Source organism: Amblyomma mixtum, chromosome 10 (genome assembly GCF_055824585.1).
Source record: "Amblyomma mixtum isolate Tamu chromosome 10, ASM5582458v1, whole genome shotgun sequence".
Classification (NCBI taxonomy): Eukaryota; Metazoa; Arthropoda; class Arachnida; order Ixodida; family Ixodidae; genus Amblyomma; species Amblyomma mixtum.
The window spans coordinates 124,674,973-124,693,939 of NC_143021.1; the positions used below are offsets into that span (position 1 = coordinate 124,674,973).

An 18,967-nucleotide genomic window follows, 5' to 3' on the forward strand; every position below is an offset into this window, starting at 1 on the left:
CGCAAGTCAGCCCAAATAAAGAGCTTCGTTTGCAAGTATTTCTCGTGTCTTCCTGACCGCTGGACTGCCGTCACTACAACGTGACAATATAGCGCTATTAGACAAATATCATCGTCACATTCAGGAAAAAAAGACTGGTGGCATACTAAAGTGAGTTTGAATACAAGCGTCGAGAAACCTTTTGCACTTGTTTCTCCTCAGTACAGTTCAACTAGGACTGCTCGTTCCCAGCACTATGGCACCGATCCAGCAAATTTTCCTCAGGATGCTTCGTCCACCGGTGCCAGTCCAGCTGTTGCAGCGACGAGAACGCCATGCCGCAGTTTTCACAGATGACAAGTGCGCACGCTGGGGCTTCCTCTGCAGGTGAATTGAATGCAGAAATGTATGTTAGTTCGAAAATGATCCGTACGATCGTTACTTTTTTTTATCTCGATGTTTCAGTGGTGAATGCGCGGGAGCAACCGACAACTCTGCTCAAACGTTGGCCACGCGTTCGTCTAATAACAGGGCAGCCGAATGAAGAGGCGGCTTCATTCTTACAATACGCTCAGTTCTTACAAAACGCGACACGGTCTTTTCATCCCCGACGTAATCTCATGACAAGTTTTGGTAAGTGGGTGGTCCCTTTAAGATGACCCTGAAAACACGGAGCCCTCTTTAAACGCCCCTATTCTGGTATGTTTATCCGCTCTGTTGCGTTACAAAGCGCTGACGCACCATCTGATTCACGTTCTCGAGATACTCACAAAACTTTCTGGCTGTGCATCGTGTTACCGCTCTAGACATCTCGGCACGAATGTAAATTTTTTGTGCTACGCACGCCGTTTACGCGACAGTTTCTACAACTGCGCCATGCAATCACCCACACTGTCCCGCTACTGCTCAAATAACAGAGTGCACGAAAATAATAAGGACAATTGACGCCCTATCAGCACAGAGACAGGACGACACGAGACGTTATTGCAAAGAATGAATACTGGCGGCGAGACTAGCGATGAATCCCATCATCGGTGCAGAGGCGAGGTTGATAGATGACAGCCATTCGAGAAGCGCTCGTACTGTCTCTGGCCACGTCAGATTGTGCACCCAGATTCTTATCTTGCTTACTTTTATATTCAGTGTGTCATCGTAACGCCCCGAATACAACACGCCAAACCGAAAAGAGTACATGATTAAACAAAGACGGGACAGTTGGTGCTTTCGATTCACTGGCTGAAACATGGTTACCAGAGCTAGAAAAAGGCAAGGGACAGCAAAAAGATACGGACAGGAAAAACGCTAGACATCAACTAAACACCAGCAACCATGTTTAAGCCAGCTAGAAGAGTGATACCAGATCTAAGAAATCTGTGCCGACTAAAATCGCATGCTTCACCAGTTTCGCCGGCAAAGCGCAAAGCATTTTTGTATAACAACCGTAATAGGAGCAGACATTACACACTCGAACCCAGGGATACTGAGCATTCACAAAATAACAAACCTTAGCCTCGCACGACAACTCATCCTGTGCGAAGTCTGCTGTTCGTCAAAGCATATTCGCAAGAGCTGTGAGGCTGTCCGGTATAGCGCTCTTATCCTGCGCCTCGTTCTCTTATTTAAATGTTGAAACCACTGAGACAACCTTGCCATCGGTGTACTCGGGACATACACCACGGCACCATTTGTGGTTGTTTTGCTGCTCCTGCTGCTGTTCATCACAGTCGCTAAGCTCTTTTCTAGCTCTGTAACTTACCTGATGTCTGGTCGATAAACAACAGTATAGTTTTTGCCATTACAACAGATTTTCTTGAACATTTTCGGGGGTGAACTTGTAGTAACAAAGAAATTTGTTTAATGATCACGAAACGATACTACAGGAAGGAAGGTCGTTTTTTCGTCCAATAAATCAGTTGTTAGTCTACGCTTGTCCTGTCTGCATCTTTTCTGTGTCCTGTCTCCTGCGTAGATTTATTTCTTCAGAATGTCTTACTAACTAGCCTCTCATCACACACTCCTAGATACTACAGAACTGCAGACACAAAAAGGAACTACAAAAATAAATCTACACTGCTGCAGAAGAGACAAAAACACAGAAAAACCTTATCACGAAAAAATTCCCAAAGATTCTGTTAGATTTCTGACAGAGATCTCTCGTTTTTTTATACTGGGTAACACCAGGAGAAGTTAGCAATGTGAACAGCAGCGAAGAATATAAAAATCCAGAAGCTCACACCAAGTTCCTTTTTTTTTAATTACTGAAAAAATTATGATGGCGAAATTCTGTAATCCGAACCTTTTCTCTAATTATCCTATGAATGCCGTCACAGGATGGAGTTTGTCGAATGCAGTCAGTTCATGTGTTGAAAAAATGTCACCACAATTCACAATGGCGGCTTGAAAATCTCGATTTTCTCCGTCAACGAGCATCAATCTGCACGCTGAAAACGAGCTACTGGATGTTCGGGTATTCAAATGGTTATCAAGGTTAGAAAAAAAATTCAGCTTCGTAGAAATTATAGTGGTTGATGTTTGTGAATCCACCCAGATATAAAGCTTTTATGTGTTTGCAGAAGGAACGAGCTTGAAATCTGCTTCTGTGTGCACAATTTAGCACTGGACGTTCAGTGGTGAGCAGCCTTGTCTAGAACGCTCGGGCGGTGCACTTCCTTGCAAACAAATCCAGATTTTGTGGCAGCCTCTAGGGTCCAGCTGCAACGCCTGCACGGAAGTAGCGCCAGATAGCCTCGTAAACAAAGCAGGCACGAAAACTTTGCCCTGTAATGAAGGACTGCACTCTAATTTCGGTTTTTGTTACCAAGTGCGCACTGCTCAAGCGCTCTAGACAAGGCTGCTCACCACTGTTCATGTTCCTTTTATGCCTTAAATGTTGCACCGGACAGTTCTCAGACAGTTTATAAGCGGTTTATGGACTGCCACTGCAATGTTAATTGAGCGAAAAATTGTGATTTCATCGCGCTTCTAGCAATAAGGGCGATGTATTCGAACACCTACTTTAAAAAATAGTTTCGAAGACCGCAAGATCCTCCAGATGAACGAAATCTCAGTGTCAAGGGTATACTTACCTGCTTCGACCGAAGAAGCCATGGAACTTCTATACTGGGCAGCCATCAAAAAATGTTGGGTCCGTCGGAGTCGACTGTCGAGGTTTAGCCGCGCCAATGGCTCCCACAGGACACGGTCTGCGGCGCGGAAGGCTTCGTCGATGTCGTCGTCAAGCACGCTGCGTAGACTCTAAGGGTCGTAACCCAGTGCCGTGCGCAGAGCGCCCATCACTCACTGCTGAATGGCGATCCCCAGGCAATGAACAGCGAGCAAACGATGCCCTGGCCTGAGGACGATGTACACGACACTGTGCTCCAGGGAGGGAATCTCCGGCTCTTCCACCAAGAAACAAACGATAACTGCACCCTTGCGCACTTTCCAAGCGACCGCTGCACCTTGGTCACCAGACTGCAGCGCGGCTAAAATACGCCTGATGAGTCCGGGACACTCCGCCCAAGACGGCGCAACCGTGAAGCGGTAGTGCCGCCATATCTCAAGGCACTGCTGTGGTACCAGGCAGCGGTGCAGCCACGCTATTCGCCGGAGGCAGTAATCGTCGTCCACAGCCGATTGAGCAGCCTGACAGATGGCACGGCAGACGTCGGACGGCGGAAGTTCCCGCAGCCGCGGTAGCCACGCGTTCTCGTCGTCGAGACAGTTCAGTTGCGCTGGACTGAAACCTGTCAATAAAACGTGCAGATTTAAAAGCTGTTTGTCAACCGCTATAGGGTTCATGGACAAGTGGCCTTGCTGAAATGACATTACGACGATGCGTGGAAATGCGCAGCCCTATTGATGAGGCGTTCACTAGCACCGTTGTTTCAGTATCAGGCTACTAAAGGAGAGGCTTCGGTAGCTTCAGAAGTAATATAGGTGGCAACGCTGGTTCAGAACATCCTAGTTGAATTGTAGCGTATTTAGCATTGGCATGTTTCAATGAAAGGCAAGAAAACTTTTCCACTGCACAGTGTTCTAACTAAATTATGCAGCGGCACTCAATAATTTTGCAACGTGTGGTTCTCAAGTTTTATAGTGATGGTTCAACAGCGCTAACACACACAGACCAAGAAGGAGACAAGACACACACAGCGCTTGGTCTGTGTGTGTTTGCGCTGTTGAACCATCACTATGAATCTACACCAACTAGCCCAATCTGCAGTTCTTCTCAAGTTTTGTCTCTTTAACAATACCGAAGCACTTATCGCAGAAAAAGCATTTGCAAAGGGGCAAAATATACGAGAATGAAAACGGACGGTAAAGGTATCAAGCATGAGGAACAGGTCTATTCGATTTGTCAAAAGCATATCACATCTGAAAAGTGGTTCTTTGCGTGCTGCTGCCTTGTGCAAGTTACACAACCGGAAGATACGTGCTGTGCCACAGGACAACATTTTTTGACCGGCACGAAAATAACTTTCCAGCTTTTCCTTCTCCCTCGAGGCGATTAGTGGCTGAGAAAGTCACGTGTGCTCAGGACGGGCGCTTCAGGCGCAAGAAACCATGATTTTAACTGGGAACCTCATGGCGGCAAAGGTCAATGCTCACATCCCAGTTTCCTAGCGCAGTCATGGGTAGCTACTTCCGATGAACGGCGCTCGACGGAGAAGTGCGGCAAGAATCACGCTGCCACTATTTAATGACACGCAGAAAATAAAAGGAAATAGTCGTATGTGGGGCCGGCATGTTGCACAAGTGCTACTTGTAATGCAGCAATGCGAGAGAACTTTGAGGGCAGTCATTTGTGCAAGGCAACTGACTCGCTACCATGGTGTTGTTTTCCTTTTAAGCATGAAATGCTTTTAGCCCCCGTTGTCGGCAGTGTGGTGACGTCACGCCGAGACCGAGAGCCATCATCCGGGCACTGAAATCCACTCATCCGGGCATTGAAATCCACTCATCCGGGCATTGAAATCTACTCATCCGGGCATTGAAATCTACTCATCCGGGCATTGAAATCTACTCATCCGGGCACTGAATTCCAGTCATCCGGGCACTGAATTCCAGTCATCCGGGCACTGAAATCCAGTCATCCGGGCACTGAAATCCAGTCATCCGGGCTCTGAAACGAGAACATCCGGGCACCGTACGAGACTTAACGAGATTTAACCAGACTCTGTAGGCCCTCCTACGCGACCGGCATGCAAGCGCCGGTTGGTCTCCAAAGGAGTCACAAAAAATAACTGCTGCCAGTGCCTTCTCAATGTTTATCAAGATATCAGTCGCTGTGCGTTTGATAATGCACGGAATTATAATTTCCGATTTCTAATAACGCGTGCAAAAAGCACATAAATGCCACGATACACTTCGTTGTCATACGTGATCTCTTAGGGGCTTCGCGCATCGAAGCAAAGCCGCGCAGGCGCACAGGGGCCCGGGGGAGAAGCGCTGCGTTCAAAGGGCAAGGCATCGCGGCGAACGGGTGGTAGCGTTCCTCCCTTCCATTACGGTGCGGTTCGGGTGTCCACCGAGATGGCAGAGAATTACTGCGCCATTTCCTTTCCTCAAAAAACCTTGCGTTCAAATGGCAAGGCATCGCGCTGAACGGGTGGTGGCGTTCCTCCCTTCCTGTACGGTGCGGTTCGGGTGTCCACCGAGATGACATTATGCCCGTAAACATTTCATACTTACTCTACTCTCGGTTACGGGAGAGGCAGAGATTTTGTCGGACGGGGTTTGGGCCGCCGTTTTAAGCATGAAATGCTTTTAACTCCCGTTGTCGGCAGTGTAGTGACGTCACGCCGAGACCGAGAGCCATCATCCGGGCACTGAAATCCACTCATCCGGGAACTGAAATCCACTCATCCGGGCACTGAAATCCACTCATCCGGGCACTGAATTCCAGTCATCCGGGCACTGAAATCCACTCATCCGGGCACTGAATTCCAGTCATCCGGGCTCTAAAACGAGAACATCCGGGCACCGTACGAGACTTAACGAGATTTAACGAGACTCTCTAAGCCCTCATACGCGACCGGCATGCAAGCGCCGGTTGATCTCCAAACGAGACAAAAAATAACTGCTGCCAGTGCCTTCTCAATGTTTATCAAGATATCAGTGGAGCTGTGGGTTTGATAATGCACGGAATTATAATTTCCGATTTCTAATAACGCGTGCAAAAAGCACATAAATGCCATGTTACACTTCGTTGTCATACGTGATCCGGGGGAGAAGCGCTGCGTTCAAAGGGCAAGACATCGCGCCGAACGGGTGGTGGCGTTCCTCCCTTCCTTTACGGTGCGGTTCGGGTGTCCACCGAGATGGCAGAGAATTACTGCGCCATTTTCCTTTCCTCAAAAAACCTTGTGTTCAAATGGCAAGGCATCGCGCTGAACGGGTGGTGGCGTTCCTCCCTTCCTGTACGGTGCGGTTCGGGTGTCCACCGAGATGACATTAGGCCCGTAAACATTTCATGCTTACTCTACTCTCGTTTACGGGAGAGGCAGAGATTTTTTCCTACTATTTTCCGTTTCATGATAAAGTACACGGATACGATATTCTATGCTGCCGAGATGACGTTTCAGAACAATATTGTAGCAGAGAAGAATATATTTACAGGTAACTACAGGGACATATACCAGCAGTCGGGATAGATGCGAGCAGCGCCGACCGGACCAAGCGAGAGATCTTTCTCCTTTTCTTTCCTCGTCAACTCGTGGCATAGTGCAGCTCTTCATTGTCGACGCCAGCCCGCTACAATACCACGTGCTGCAGAACCGCCGCCCCGGCGTTAGGGGGGCGAGGCGTCAGCGGCATGGTAGGGTTTAAGGCGGCGGACGGGAAGGATGTTGGCGACAGGGCCAGAGGACGACGGTGAGGACGCATGGGCAGCGATTTTATAGCTGACTTCGGTCACTCTGCGCACCCCACGGTAAGGGCCACTGTTGTGGGAAAGAAGTTTCTCGGTGAGTCCAACGTGACGAGACGGCGACCACAGAAGGACGAGTGAACCAGGGTCGCAGTTAGCTTCACAGAGTCGGTGGTCGAAGGCAGACTTCTTGGACATTTGAGATGCTTGGACCCGATGGCGGGCTATTTGGCGCGCCTGGGTGGCTTGATCGATCGCATTACGGACGTAGGTGGCGGGGGAGACAGAAGAAGGTGGCATGAAGGGTCCAAGGGCAAAGTGGGGTGCCTACCAGACAAAATCTAGAAAGGGGAATAGCCCGTGGTGTCATGCTGTGAAGATGGTTTATGGGGTTTAACGTCCCAAAGCGACTAAGGCCATGAGAGACACCGTAGTGGAGGGCTCCGGAAATTTCGACCACCTGGGGTTCTTTAACGTGCACTGACATCGCACAGTACACGGGCCTCTAGAATTTCTCCTCCAAAGAAATTCCAGCCGCCGCGGCCGGGATCGAACCCGCGTCCTTTGGGTCAGCAGCCGAGCACCATAGCCACTGAGCCACCGCGGCGGCTGTCATGCTGTGAAGAATTATATGCGAAGGTCACATAAGGCAACCCCGCCGCGGTGGCTCAGTGGTTACGGCGCTCGACTGCTGACCCGAAAGACGCGGGTTCGATCCCGGCCACGGCGGCTGAATTTCGATGAAGGCGAAATTCTAGTGGCCCATGTACTGTGCGATGTCAGTGCACGTTAAAGAACCCCAGGTGGTCGAAATTTCCGGAGCCCTTCACTACGGCGTCCCTCATAGCCTGAGTTGCTTCGGGACATTAAACCCCAATAAACCAAACCACATAACGCAAGGGGCTGTCCCAGCCACGGTGGTCGGGGGAGATATACATACCCAAGACGCCGGTCAAAGCTCGGTTAAGCCGCTTAGTAAGCTCATAGGTTTGTGAGTGATATGCTGGGGCGAGCTTGTGCTGCGTGGATTATGAAGGGAGGATGTCCTCGAAGGCTCTGGTCAGAAAAGTATGGCCGCAATAGGCGAGTAGTTGGCAAGGAGCGCCATGCTGCAGAATGACATTTTTCAAGAGAAAGTCCGCGACATCGGTAGCGCAGGTCGTAGGCTAGGCACATGTGATGGCGTACCGAGTCGCATAGTCCGTTGCGACAGCAATTCACTTGTTGCCGGAGAGAAAAGTAGGAAAAGAGCCGAGAATGTCGAGGCCAACACGGTTAAAAGGTTCCAGCGGGACATCAATGGGTTTTAGAAGACCAGCAGGCAATATGGGAGGCTTCTTTCTGTGTTGACATATATGCATAAGCGGTAACGTAATTCTTGACGAAGCAACATGAACCTGGCCAAAAGAAACGGCGCCGTATCCGAGCATAAGTAGAGGAGACACCAAACTGTCCGGCTGTTGGTAGATCGTGAGTTTCTGAAAGACCAGAGGAAAGCAGCCGTGAAGCAATGGCAAGGAATAGCGGAGGGCCATCAGAAAGTAGAATAAAACAAGCCCCTATATATAGCATTCATTAATAATAAGAAAGCCTTTGACGCAGTGGAAACCTCAGCTGCCATGCAGGCACTCCGGAATTATGGTGTAGAAGAGCGTTATGTGCTAATATTGGAATATTTCTAAATGTCTATAACAACTGCACAGCTATCATAATCCTCCATAAATCAGCAATAAAATTCCAATAAGGAAAGGCGTCATGCAGGTAGACAGGATCTCGCTAATTCTATTCGCCGCATGTTTACAGGAGGTATTCGGAGGCCTGAATTGGGAAGAGTTGGGGATAAGAGTTAATGGAGAATAACTAAGAAATCTACAATTCGCTACTGACATTGTGTTGCTAAGTCACTCAGGACATGAACTTGAAAACATGATCAACGAGTTAGACAGGCAGAGGAGTACGGTGGGCCTAAAATATAACTTTCAGAAAACCAAAGTAATGACAGTCTAGAAGAGAACAGCAATTCACACTTGGAAGTGAGGGGAAGGAAATAGTTAGGGAATATGTCCACTTAATTAGGGCAGGTAGTGACCGTTGATCTGGATCATGAAAGGGAAATAACTTGGAGGAGAAGACTGGGATGGAGCACATATGACAAATTACACGTTGTTCCACAATGTTTTAGATAATTTCACTTTTTAAGTCAAAAGTTAGGTATCAGCTTGAAATTGAGCGGGGCCGAGAGCGGCTGGTATTCTGTTCGACGACCACCCAGCACGTCTGTTGCTACACCGCCGCTGAGTCATTCAGTTCTTTGCGGGAGCAAGTCAGTCCAAGCAGCGAGGTTGGTTTGGAAGCAATTTGTTTTCAGGCTTACTAGACTGCAATCACTACTACGTGATAACATTAGCCCAAAGATCAGAAACAACTGAGCACAAAGCCCCCTGCCCATATCATTTGATTTTTGTATCGACCACGGCCGTAAGCTTGCGGTGTGCCCTTTAGTCCCGAAAGCTTCATATACCAGGGCTCATCCCATCATCATGATGAAGATTATGGTAACGATGTCCTCAGGCTTAAAGGCACATACCCACGGCGGCGGATTGGTCAGGGTGCATAGCGGATACAAATCCTCATATGTACAAGGAATGGAGTATTTTGAGAATTTTTGGACGTAGAGCTAGAATTTGTGCAAAATAAAAAATGCGTAAAAGGAAAAGTAATGAATTCATACCCTCATCGGCCGTGCCTGGAAGCCCTTCATCTCCTCCTCTTCTCTGTTCATCCTTTTTGCGATGGCCTGCGCTCTTCTAGTCCGCGCGAAGGGGACGGTCACTCGGTGGCCCGGAGTGGAGTCACTGACTAGAAGAGGACGAAGTGGGCTGTGGCGCGGGCTAGAGCACTCTTGCTAGGCCGTCCGTCATAAAATAATGTCATAGCCATGTGTCACATCGTGCTGTAATCATCGGCTTGCCGTCACGTAAAAATATGAAACATTGTACAAATAGAACATTGTTTCTCGACAGCGTGTTTGGATTGCTTACGGCGCTTCTGTCCTTGTTCTTAATCAGGGATGAGAATTTCTCAGGCAACATAAAATAGCATCTTTCTTCTTGGAATCGATATCATTAAAGGACATGATCGGCTGCTGTTCGGTCGCTGTAGATGTAAAATCTTGAATGGTCATGGCAGTACTCATGTAGGAAATAAGCTTTGCTGGGAACAAAAGAGGGGGTCAAGCGGAATTGAACCGCGGTCCTTTAGGAGAGGAGCCCAACTCGCCACCTGTGCAGCAGTTGGGAACGTTCACTCAGCGGCATAAATAGAGACCTTTTACGGGCACATCAAATCGCACGCTTGATGACTTACACTACAGGAACACTAAGTTATTTAGGGTCCCTGATCAGCGCCACCAATAACATGAAACAATCTGTGAAATAAAGGAGCATATGAGGACAACAAGCGTGTCGATGTCTGCGAAGCAGTGCAGCCGGGAACCGCCAAGATGGCGTAGGGATACTTTAACGGGATTGCTTCATACTCTTGAGGTGAACTTAAATGTTTCCAGAGTTTTTATGATCGCCCCTGGTCAGGTCAGCATTAAATAAAACAAAGATTCGATTCTGTCTGCTCGTAGCTACCGTTTTCGTCAATACCGCCTCACGGCTCTTGAATATCTGAGAGAAATAAGCCTACGCCCATAAACAGCGATGATTCACTCCTCTCTCGCCCACGGCCTGGCGAGGCGGTGGAAAGAGTGGCTAGCAGGCTGAAAGTTGGTGTTTGTGTCAAAGTTGTCGGCAAATTTCCCGGGATTTTAAAAGATCTAGATAGGTTAGTGCAATATGGTTCGTACCTCGGGATGGTCTCCGAAGTTGTTCTTCTCTCCAGCAACGTGCGGAATAAGATGCAGCCGGTTACTGCCAGACAAGATAGACGATTTTATTTACATAGCAGGTTATCAGGAGTCTCTCCTTTATAAGCACACTGAAGCCACATTTTATACATTTTCAATTCCCCAGGTACCTATCTGGGGAAAATTGGTTGTTCGTACATCGCCAATCACATTCCTTGACGAAACCCGCCCACAAAAGGGCGGAACATCACCCTCTCGCCGATCCTCCCACCGCGAAAAAAAGGCGGGACATTCACACTCTCGCCGGTCCTCCCACGCACAGATGGTCGATTTGTGTATTTTGTTCACCCATCGTTCCGTGGAATTAGGAGTCCTTTGGCGGCAACTAAGGTGATATACACATTCTTGCTGTCAAGTCGGAGCCGTTCCGCCCCCTGATGGACTCCCTTTCGCTGTCGGTCCGCTGTCGGTTTTGAGCGAACTTGAGAATCCAAACAGACGCGTTTCCGCCGACAGCCGATTTAGGGGCCTCCGTCCCCTGGTTGCGCCGCCCTGCTTCCCCCCGGAGCAGCCGCCGATAACAGCTGCCGCAAAGGTTAGCCAGCAGTGTCTCTCGGCCGTGAAGGAGGGGGCGACGGCCGTTTCTCGACCTCGAAGGAGAGGGTAAGGAGCCACCGGCGGGCGCACGTGTGCGCGACCAAAACAATTGCCAGAACGGGACACCGCAAGCAAGCGCGTACACAAATACACACACACACACTCAGCGTGCTCAAACCGGCCGTTATTCACGTAGCCCAGTCCCGCTGGCGCCAACTGTCGTCGCTGCAGACGGCGCGTCGAGCCCAACATCTCCCACAAAACTGTGCGGCACAGTGTTCGAACTTGCTGCACACAACAATCACAGGAGCTCGACGCATTGCTCCCACTTCATCTGTCAACAAGGACCCCTCGGTCCCCCGCCAACGCAGCACCCAACAATGCCATACCTCTCGCAAACCGAGGCCGCGAAAACGGACGACGGTATCTTACTCGCTTTCGTCATTGGCGACCATACGCGACATAGCGTCGGCATTTGCGTTTAGAGACCCCTTTTTGTACTCCACTACAATGTTATACTTCTGGAGAGCCAGCGCCCACCTTGTCAGCTTCGCGCTTAGGGGCGTGGTCAGAGTAAGAAATTTCAACGGATTGTGGTCGGTAATTACCCTGATTCGTGCACCGAACAGCCACGTGTCAAGCTTTCCCAGCGCCCAAATGATGGCGTAGGCTTCTTTCTCGATTGTAGCCCATCGTGACTGGGCCGAGCTTAATTTATTGCTCAGGAATGAAATGGGTTGCTCTTTTCTTTCGTCATCCAGCTGTTCTAGACATGCTCCGACGGCATAATCTGAAGCATCAGTGGCCAGAATGAACTCTTTGTTCAGATCGGGTGCGCTCAACGCTGCGGCCTTTGTCAAACACTCCTTCACCTTTATAAAAGCACCCTCGGCATCCTCCTTCCACGGTATCTTCTGAGGCACGCGCTTTCCAGTCAGGTTCGTTAGTGGTAGCACCACCTTTGAATACTCCGGAACGTAATCCCGGTAATAATTTGCTAGCCCCAAAAAGCTACGCAGCTGCCTTTTTGTTTGTGGTACAGGAATTTCTTGAATGGCTCTAAGCTTTTCTGGATCTGCGCCGTGTTTTCCTGACCCCACGATATGACCCAGAAACCGCACTTCTTTTTGCGCCAAATGGCACTTAGTGACATTAACTGTGAGCCCTGCGGCCGTTAGCGAAGCCAGTACCCTTCCGAGGTGTTCGAGGTGCTCTTCCCATGTCTGCGAGAAGACGCACATGTCATCTATATATGCGCACGCATATTCACGATGTGGTACAAGGATCTGATTGATTATTCTTTGGTAGGTGCTCGCCGAATTTCTCAGTCCAAATGGCATAACCTTCCAAGCGTACTGTCCAGATGAGTTGACAAATGCTGTGTACTCCTGGTATTTTTCGTCCAACGGAATCTGCCAATATCCTCTTAGCATATCGAGCAGGGTTATGTACTTTGCCTGCGCTACCTCGTAAATTAGGTCACCTGGCAGGTTCATAGGAAACGCATCAGGCTCCGTTGCTTCATTCAGCTTGCGATAGTCACAGCATAACCTGACACTGCCATCTTTCTTAGCAACGCACACCACGGGATGTGCATGGGAGCTTTCTATCGGATATATCAAACCCCACGACCTTAGCTCTGCCACCTGTCGGTCAACTTCCTTTCTTAGTGCCATGGGCACCTTGTAAGGGTACGCACGCTTCAGCTGCGCCCCATCTTTTAGCTTGATTTTGTGCACTCCCCAGTTGCAGCGGCCAGGTTTATCACTGAACACCCCACAGTGCTTCCCGATTAGTTCCTTTACCTGCCTTTGCTGTAGCAGATCTAAATGACTGAGAGTTACCCGTTCCAGCTGCTCAACTGCTGTCGTTGTATCTGACCACGCGGGAAGTTCTCCAAACTCCGTGTCGCCTTCAGATACTATACCTACAGTGTTGACCCTCGCGTTGTATGGCCTAAGCTTATTTGCATGCACTGATCGGCGCGTGCCATCACTTAGCTCAATCGTATAGCTATATGGCCGCACCTTTGCCACAACTGTTACTGGACCTTTCCAGTGTGCCATTAACTTCCCATCGCTTTCTTACTCCTGCCAAAGAACCTGGTCACCTGGAGAAAATTGTTTGTCGGTGGTCCTCAAGTTGTACCTCCCCACATAAGCATGCTGCGTGAGCTCGCTACTTTTTGCCGCTTCCCTACTGGCTTCCTCGAGATCCTTTCTCAATTTCTCGAGATAGTCGGCTGCTGGCACTGCCAGTGAGTCGGGAACAACCCAGTCTCCTGACCACGTCTTTTGCAGTATAGCCAGAGGTCCGACAGGCATCCTACCATACATAAGCTCGAACGGTGATTTACCCGTGATGGCATGTGGCACCTCTCTATAAGCCCAAAGCAAAAATGGCACCATTCGATCCCACTCCCGTCCATGCTCGCTTACAATGTGAAACAGCATCCTTTTAAAAGTGCCGTTCCACCGCTCTACCAGTCCATTACTTTGTGGATGATCGGGAGTGGAAAATCTGGGAGTCCCTCCCATTTTCTGCAGCATAATTTGCGTTAAATTTGATGTAAAATTTGTTCCCTGATCGGAACATATGGTCTCTGGCACTCCCATTCTGGAAAATATCTGGGTGAGCGCGTCACAGGTAGCCTTAGCTGTTAAGGACCTCAAACAAACAACCTCAGGCCATCTAGTATGCAAATCAACTACACACAGTGCGTAGCGATGCCCCCTTGCTGATGGTGGATCCAGTGGACCGATACAATCCATGTATACCACCTGGAATGGTGCACTAGGCCTGGCCAATGCCGTTATGGGTACGCGGTCCTGTGTTTTCATGGGGGCCCTGATTTGGCACTGGTGGCAGGACTGACAATGCTCCTTGACATCCCGGCCCATGGTCGGCCAATAAAATGACATTTTTATGCGCTGCAAAGTCTTTCGCTCTCCCAAATGGCCTGCCCAAGGCGAATCGTGTGCCCTCACTAGTGCTTCCTGTCGTTTATGCGATGGCAGCACCATCTGTGTGCACATGCGTCCCACTACGTGCTCCTGGTGATAGAGTAACTGATCCTGGATTATCATTCCATGTGTGCCAGCTCTAGCCTGCTTCCATGCCTCCTGCAGCGACGAGTCATTTTCCTGAGCCTCACGGAAAACTTGCCGCGCGCTCTGCTTTTTCTCGGCTTCTTCGTCTGTTCCCGTAACCGCCAAGGACGCACCCGTCTGCTGATTTTTATGCTCTGTCGTCTCCTTTTCACCGCCTTCGATCTCTGCCTCTGAAACAACTTCGTTTACAACTGCCCTTTCTTCAAGGAGTTGTCTGTAGTCTGCGGGAGTTATGAGCGCGTCTATTCCGGACAACAGTTTGTCTGTCAGCGCACATAGCAAAGCTGGTTGTGCCTTGTCGAACGAGACAAACGGTGCACCTTCTGTTGCTCTGAGAGGCACATATGCAAGCTCAGCTCTTACTTCATCGCCGAAAGCTCCCCTCAGCTTTATTGTGGAACCAGCTGCCTCATACTTCGAAACTAGAGCTCGCCTGATAACAGTCATTTCAGTCCCGGAATCAATTACAGCATTAATGCTTTGTTCCGAACTTTTCAATGTTACTGTTTCGAGGCAATTCCTACCTACCTTCTCTGTTTCCTGCATGCCAACCTCATTCGCGGGAGCTATTTCTTCCAAATGAGCATTCACTTTAGCCACCACGGCGCGGTCTCCTGGTTTTTCTTGGCCACGTCTGCCTGCCTTATCCCCTGTCCTTTTGAGAGGGCAATCTCTAGCGAAGTGATTTGGTGACTTGCACTCAAAGCACGGTCCTTTCATTCCTCTTAAAGTAAAATTCTCCCCTTGATGAGGTGTTGCACCGGCCCGCTCCTTCTGGTCCCCACTCGGCCTCTTTCGATAGCCTCCGAAATGAGCTGCTGACCCTGGTTTGCATCTCACGCTTTCGTCGAACCTCTCCGCCAGCTTGGCCACTTCGCCCGGAGAAAGGAACCTCTGATTCTCATTGAGAACAATATGAGCCCGTGCCTCAGCTGCTAAGCACTCCTTCAACCTGTCTGTGACCATTAACTGCTTTAATTCTGCAAAAGTGGTAGCCTTCGAGGTTTTTGTATAGTATTCAAAATAGTTTCCCAGCCGGATTGCGAATTGGCCCCATGTCTCATCTGCTGCTTTTGCCGACCCCTCAAACATCCTTCTATATTCTGCTGCTGACAACCTCAATCCATCTAGAATACTTTGCTTCATTTTTTTATAGTCCTTTCTTTCTTCGGCTGTCAACGTAGAAAGCAATCCGCGTGCTCTTTCACTCAACTGTGGCAAGACAAGCCCGGCCCGCCACTCAGACGGGACGTCATATGAATCAAGAGTCGCCTCCATATCCTCAAACCACCCGGGCACTAGGAATTCCCGACTCGGCATCGGTGCTAGTACTCCTTTCAATAAGGATGCATATTTTAGGCGCCTATCCTCCTCTGACCTATCCACAGCTAGCGCTCCGCTGTTACCTTCTTCGTCGGACTCAGCCCGCTCTTGGGCTCGCAACTTCTGGCTCTCCAGAATAAGGCGTTGCTTTTCTTTTTCTGCTTCAGCAATTTTAAATCGAAGCTCCAGCATTTTCATCTGCTGTTCCGACGCTGTTTCCGCCATGGCGCTACTCAGATCCCCCACCGCGTCACTGGTCACCGCCAACTCCTGCAAGCTTTCAACCCCGTCCGACTCCGCATCTGTGGTGTTAACCTCCCTGTCTCGCAAGTTATATGGCATTGTCATCAACTGCGCCCGACAGGAAACCAAGAGGCACTCGCCTGACTTCTGAAGAGTCGCTCCGCGGTGCTCTCTTCTTCCACAGGACTGGAGGGACTCGCTTTGGCAGGCCGCTGGCTCCTCAGTGACGTTCTCGGGTCCGCCGTCCACGCCACCACTCTCGTCCGCCGTCCACCGCTGCTGCTCTCATTCGCCCATCGCTGGAGATCCTGTCGACTGCTCCAGATAGGTTAGTGCAATATGGTTCGTACCTCGGGATGGTCTCCGAAGTTGTTCTTCTCTCCAGCAACGTGCGGAATAAGATGCAGCCGGTTACTGCCAGACAAGATAGACGATTTTATTTACATAGCAGGTTATCAGTAGTCTCTCCTTTATAAGCACACTGAAGCCACATTTTATACATTTTCAATTCCCCAGGTACCTATCTGGGGAAACTTGGTTGTTCGTACATCGCCAATCACATTCCTTGACGAAGCCCGCCCACAAAAGGGCGGAACATCACCCTCTCGCCGATCCTCCCACCGGGAAAAAAAGGCGGGACATTCACACTCTCGCCGGTCCTCCCACGCACAGATGGTCGATTTGTGTATTTTGTTCACCCATCGTTCCGTGGAATTAGGAGTCCTTTGGCGGCAACTAAGGTGATATACACATTCTTGCTGTCAAGTCGGAGCCGTTCCGCCCCGTGATGGACTCCCTTTCGCTGTCGGTCCGCTGTCGGTTTTGAGCGAACTTGAGAATCCAAACAGACGCGTTTCCGCCGACAGCCGATTTAGAGGCATCCGTCCCCTGGTTGCGCCGCCCTGCTTCCCCCCGCAGCAGCCGCTAATAACAGCTGCCGCAAAGGTTAGCCAGCAGTGTCTCTCGGCCGTGAAGGAGGGGGCGACGGCCGTTTCTCGACCTCGAAGGAGAGGGTAAGGAGCCACCGGCGGGCGCACGTGTGCGCGACCAAAACAATTCCCAGAACGGGACACCGCAAGCAAACGCGTACACAAATACACACACACACACACACACACACACACACACACACACACACACACACACACACACTCAGCGTGCTAAAACCGGCCGTTATTCACGTAGCCCAGTCCCGCTGGCGCCAACTGTCGTCGCTGCAGACGGCGCGTCGAGCCCAACAGATCTTGTCAAGTGTAACAGTGCGGTTTCAGATTGTTAGCTATTCTTTCCTCGTTCATCTTTCTCGGACAGTTCAAGTCGGAGCCGTCGGCAGCACAGCCATTTTCAGTGCGCGAAACTGCATCCCTCCAGTGACGGCGCGGCGAGATTTTGTTTGACTTGAGTTTTGACGCCGGTGGCTCGTTCTCCGAACTTGGTAGCGTGGCAGCGTATTCCAGTCCGCTATCCGGAGCAAGTATTCCTGCTGCGCGAAACTGAAAAGTACTTCGAACGAGTGATACTGTTCAGGTCCTAAGTTCAGAGTGAGACCCGATGGGTATCTTATGCCGTGACGGAAACTAGGAGCAGCTCCACATTGCCAATTAGAATACACGAAAGACGATGCTGCGCCCGGCTGTTCAGGCTTTGTGTGTTCAGAACACCGGCGAGAGGGTGTGCAAGAGGGCAGGATGCACAGGGCGACAGTCGCGTGACTTTTTTCATGTCTAATATTCATTGGATGGTGAAGTAAATAAAAGAGCGCGTCGAAAATGGGTCCGGGGCAGTGAGTATCGACATTCAGGTTCTCTTCCCTTCTCTGCTCCGTAACGCCGTAATGCGCTCTCCAGGAGCGTCAGGAGAGCATTGCAGATGTTAATGATGACGGTAGATTGAGAAACAGCTCTGGCGTCTCAGAAGAGTTCTTTTTTGCTGTTGTTTTGTAGTAGCCGGCATCACTGACCAGTTTCTCGACTTCATGGCGCAATTTACAGTAACTGCGCGGCCTCTATCAATAAATAATCCGCCACCAGCGTTCGCAATGCGAACTTCACAGTACACCATTTCAAAAGCTGACACTGAGGCTGCCTCTCGCTCTGCAGCTAAGAGAGTCTTGTTGTCTCGCACTGAGGTCCCACCTCCAGGTCATCGATTCTTCCGTGAGTTATGCATCCGTTATGCTTGTGGGCGATGAACGGGAAACCAGGTATGTGCGTGGTGCTGAAACTGGACGGACCGGTGCCGCCGCATACTTCACAATAGACACTTTTTGTTGGCCGTACGGAACGGCGTTACGTACGCAGGAACGTTGCGGGTCGCGAGTGCGCATGCGCAGAACGTTCCGTACCGCTGGGCCGCTTGCGTACGTACGTACGCACGCGTGGTGTCGTTGCGTGCGCGCGCTACGGGCTACGTTACGGGTTGCGTTGACAAGATGGCGGAGCCCAGCTCGCCCGCTTCGAAATAAATACATGTTGCCGCTGCATTCTCCGACGGGATAGCTCGCTCAAATGGTAGCGGTTCGCTTTTATTTTGCACACTCTTGCCCACACGCAGAAGTATAAGCGATAACTAGCCCCTGTGTTTCAGATAATTTGGCGATTTTCAAGCTGTAGGCCTAACCGTGTTTACCTCGTAGCAACGACACCTGGCGGAGCACTTCTCGGGCTATTAGTCAATTATTTCATTTTCTTCTGCTTGCATAGTTTTTCTTGGAACAAAAAAAAAAGACTCGCTATGCAGCCAGCTTCGTTACCAGTAATTACGGGTGAAAATTTCTGCAACCCAGCGTTGATGCGCTTTGACCTCTTGTGGGAGGGTCTCGCGAGATCTCGCGTCAGGCCAGAACGTCTTTCAGTATGGCCGCTAACATGGCTAGCCGCAAGAAAGAAGATGCTGGTGCCAGCGGAAACAACGGCCGTGTGTTTTACATTCTGCAAATGCACATTGCGCTTTTGCTCGAAGTTCAGGCGAGTGACCCGTTCCGCAACACGG

At 50.0% G+C, this 18,967-nt stretch overlaps 1 pseudogene; it reads right to left on the reverse strand.

Moving 5' to 3' along the window:
- Window positions 1-211: 211 nt before the first annotated feature.
- LOC149326859 (uncharacterized) lies at window positions 212-16,150 on the reverse strand (annotated as a pseudogene).
- Window positions 16,151-18,967: the final 2,817 nt, after the last annotated feature.